The sequence below is a fragment of the Eumetopias jubatus genome, unplaced genomic scaffold (assembly GCF_037043125.1).
Source record: "Eumetopias jubatus isolate StellerSeaLion01/CBP00866 unplaced genomic scaffold, mEumJub1_p1.0 scaffold_2, whole genome shotgun sequence".
In the NCBI taxonomy this organism is placed as follows: Eukaryota; Metazoa; Chordata; class Mammalia; order Carnivora; family Otariidae; genus Eumetopias; species Eumetopias jubatus.
In genome coordinates, this window is record NW_028274808.1 from 184,806,067 (window position 1) to 184,809,875 (window position 3,809).

Sequence of the window (3,809 nt, forward strand, 5' to 3'; positions counted from 1 at the left end):
AGGGGTGTGACCTTGGAGGGCACCAGCCCAGCTGTGTGCGGGGCTGGGGGTGCGGGGTGTGGCCCAGGCCCACTCTGCTGCGAGCCACCTTGGGGAGGAACACGGGGGCCCCAGGACCTGGAGCTGCCCAGCCTGCAGCTCAGCATAGAGTGCTGCCCAACCATTCATTTGGTCTCATCTGCCTGGAGTGGACCCCCAGCCCCTGCTACTTTTCTCTCACCGGGAGGCCCTTGGGTCCCCACCCTGTCTCCCTGTGAGCAGTCCCTGCCTCTCTTGTCCAGCCTGGCAAGGCCGGGAGAGGAGGTGGGAAGCCCACCCAACAGGACAGCCATCACGGGCTGCCTGGGACCCTGGGGCGGAGACTGGGGCTGGCCGCTGGACCCATGCAAGGAAGGACAGAGAGGGGTCTTCACACCCACAGGTCCAAGGCAAGAACAGAAATGGGACAGAACAAAGGGGAGAAATGAAAGCCATGACTGGGAATGTGCGAGGGGCAAACATGCCTTCTCAGACCGACCCTTTCACACATCCTGGCTGTGGAGCCATCTGTGAACACTGACCCTCTGGTCACCCTCTGCCTGGAACCAGATGGCGCTGGTCAGGGTTTACTGTGACTAGACCCTGACTAGAGTCAGGGTCAGCCGGCTTGAAAAGCAAAACCAAAAGAAATCAAGAAACTCAGCAGGCCCCCGGGCACTTCTCCGTGCGCTCCTCCGATTCCTCCGAGCTTCCTTCCGGCCCCCATGCCACACTCTGTCTCAGGGGCTCCCACTTTAGGAAGATCAAGGCTACCAGCTAGCTACTTCCCAGCACTCCGTTCATGGAAATCAGACAACCCTGTGGGCCCTACATTGCCCCGTGTCTTGGCCAAGCGCCCGCCAAGGAGGGGAGCCAGGGATGTGCCAGATGCCCCCAGGTTATGACTCAGACCCAGACCCATGGCGATTCCTCAAATCCTGTAGCCTGGGGGAGGCGTGGCCCTCTTGGGACCATTACAAACTGGCAGTTGGGCAACAGAGGGGAGAACGCACTCCTGGGGCCTGACTTTGGCCGTGGAGTCCCGGATCCGAATAATGCTCTTGGGAGAAGGCTGTTCCCCAGCCGGAGGCTCTGGTGATAGAGGAGTCACGTCCCTCCTCTGGGAAGCAATGGTAAAGGCGGGACAGGTGTGGTGGGGGTGGGGTGGGGGCGGGGCTGGACTGGGAAGAGGCAACATTTAGAGCTCCAACTGAGTATGAGTCTGTCCCCAGCTCACCAGGCCCCGGAGGCCAGCTTCTCTATACGCTCTGGAGCTCCCTCCTTCCCGTGAGCATAGGGGCAGGCCAAGTCTGGCTCTGAGCCCCCTGGGCAGAGGCTGACTAGAACTAGAAGCATGTCCAAGGTCACAGAGCGCCAGGAAGCGGTGCTGGTCACTCCCAGCTCGGGACATTTAGGGCAACACCTCCAGGAGGCAGTGCCAGCCCTGGGGAGGAGGGATGGGGAGACTGTGGGAGCCCCGCTCACCAGTCCCGCTGCATTTCCCAGCTCGGGACATTTAGGGCAACACCTCCAGGAGGCAGTGCCAGCCCTGGGGAGGAGGGATGGGGAGACTGTGGGAGCCCCGCTCACCAGTCCCGCTGCATTTCAAGGGCCGCTGGTTTTACTCATGGACCTCTGGGACCCAGTACAGGCCCCCCCAGCTTGTTTTACAAGGTGCTCCAACGTGACTCGTAGGGTGGAACCAAGCCCACCGTCACTCCCCCGGCTCAGAAACAAAAGGGGTCAGTAGTTCAGCGCACGTCGAAGCTCTGCTCCCTGTCTCAATAGCGGCTGGCCCGCGCAGGGCCCCTAGCTCTGCAGGTGCCGCAGAGGGGCCTGCATGAGGTCCAAGATGGTGAAGCTGATGCCCACGGCGATCGGGCCCTTGAAGCAGTTCCTGGGCCACGCGCGGCGCCCTCCTCCCGCTCGCTGGCACACGATGGAGGCGCGCAGGTGGCGGGTGACCCGGAGGTCTGCAGGCGCCGCGGCACCACGGCCGGCGGGTAAGAGGCAGACTGCCGGCGGAGACCCACGCAGACCTCAAATATCCCGCGGGCAAAGGGCCGGGCTGTGGGCAGGCTCTTGAGCGTCTCCCGGGGGAGGAAGCTCCGCCCGGCGTCGGCCCTGATCCCCAGCACGGTGGGCGGGAATCCCTGGTAAAGGGTCTTCGGGCCCTCTTCTCGGGAGTTGAGGCAGAAGACAGGAAAGGTGCTGCTGTATATTTCCTTTGAGGTCACGGCCATCCCCGCTCTGACCCGTCCGCGAAGCCGCGGTCTCCGCAGCGGGGGCGCCCGGGAGGAGTGGGGCTCCGCGTGCGCGCTCAGCTGGGGGGCGGGGCAGGGCACCCCGAGCTCCCGCGCCCCTGGCTGAGAAAGCCCTCGTGGCGGTAGGATGGAGTAGAGGAGTTGGAGGGCCTTCTTGGCAGAAAATCGTTTTGAAGACACTTGAAAGAGGATTTGGGGTCGGTCTGGGGGAGATACGGCCGATTTGGCGAGAACACTGGCCTCGATCTCCCCTAGACCTAATCTCCAGATGGGAGGGAGCTGAGAACTTGCCTGTGGTCACTGTGGGATGGGAAAGGTGAGGGCAGGACGGCCTGGGCATCCTCCTGGCAGGTGCGCCGCGCCCTCCTTCACACTGTGACACAGGCCTCGAGGCCTCTGGACGCCTCCACAAGACTTTCTTGCTCTTACTAAATGCTCCTTATGGGTTGGCAGAGAGATTGGGCTCATTACCGCTCCGAGAGGCAGGCTGAGGGAAGAGCCATCATCTTAAACATTGCCAGTCTTTAGGTCTAAGGGAAAATGACAACTCAGGCAGGTCTGGCATCCACAATTAAATGCTGTGGTTCCAAAGTCGTACGTGTCACTCGGCTCAAAACTCAGTTGGCCAGAAAGAGCCCCGTGGCCCCACCCGCCGACAGGAGAGACAGGGAGTTAAATCCTAATATGTACCCGGAAAGGGGAAGATAGGAATTACTGGTGGGCCTTTCTGATGACTACCACAGAAGTATATTAATAGGAAAAGGGGACAAGACACAAAATTGTCCTTCTTTATAGATTTATGAGTTCTTACATAAGCCAACAAGAAATAAACAAATTATTATAACTAATAAGATCTTGTAGCACTGTTGCTGAGACATGAGTTTACAAAAACAAACAGTGGTACTAATCATCACCTGTTTGATAAAGAAGATTACTTTCTCCTCCAAACACTCGACTGACTTAGCTTCTCTAAAACTGTAGCCCCCTGGTTTTATACCACCTTCACTGGCTGTTCATCTTAATCTTTTTTCATTTCCTCTGCATCTCGGTGCCTTCTTAATGTTGGAATATGCTAACATCAGTCCTTGGACTTTTTGTCTTCCTACTCCCTCTCCCTTGGTGATTTCTTCTAGCCTTTTAAGTCGATGTGGCAATGTTACTCATACTTATATGTCTTAGACGGATCTTGCCTCTGAATTCCAGACTCACATATACAACTGCCTATTCAAATCCCGGTGTCTGATGACATCTAAAAGGGATCTTTTTGATCCCTTTATTTTTTTTTATTTTTTTTAAAGATTTTATTTATTTATTCATGAGAGACAGAGGGGGAGAGAGAGAGAGGCAGAGGGAGAAGCAGGCTCCCAAGGAGCAGGGAGCCCGATGCGGGACTCAATCCCAGGACCGTGGGATCATGACCTGAGCCGAAGGCAGACGCTTAACCATCTGAGCCACCCAGGCGCCCTTGATCCCTTTATATAATGGCATCTAAAAGGCTAAGGGAGTTTTCTTCCCTTAATTTGTTCT

At 57.3% G+C, this 3,809-nt stretch overlaps 1 pseudogene; it reads right to left on the reverse strand.

Annotated features, from left to right (window-relative positions):
- Positions 1 to 1,827: 1,827 nt before the first annotated feature.
- Positions 1,828 to 2,785, reverse strand: LOC114198511 (mitochondrial coenzyme A transporter SLC25A42 pseudogene; annotated as a pseudogene).
- Positions 2,786 to 3,809: the final 1,024 nt, after the last annotated feature.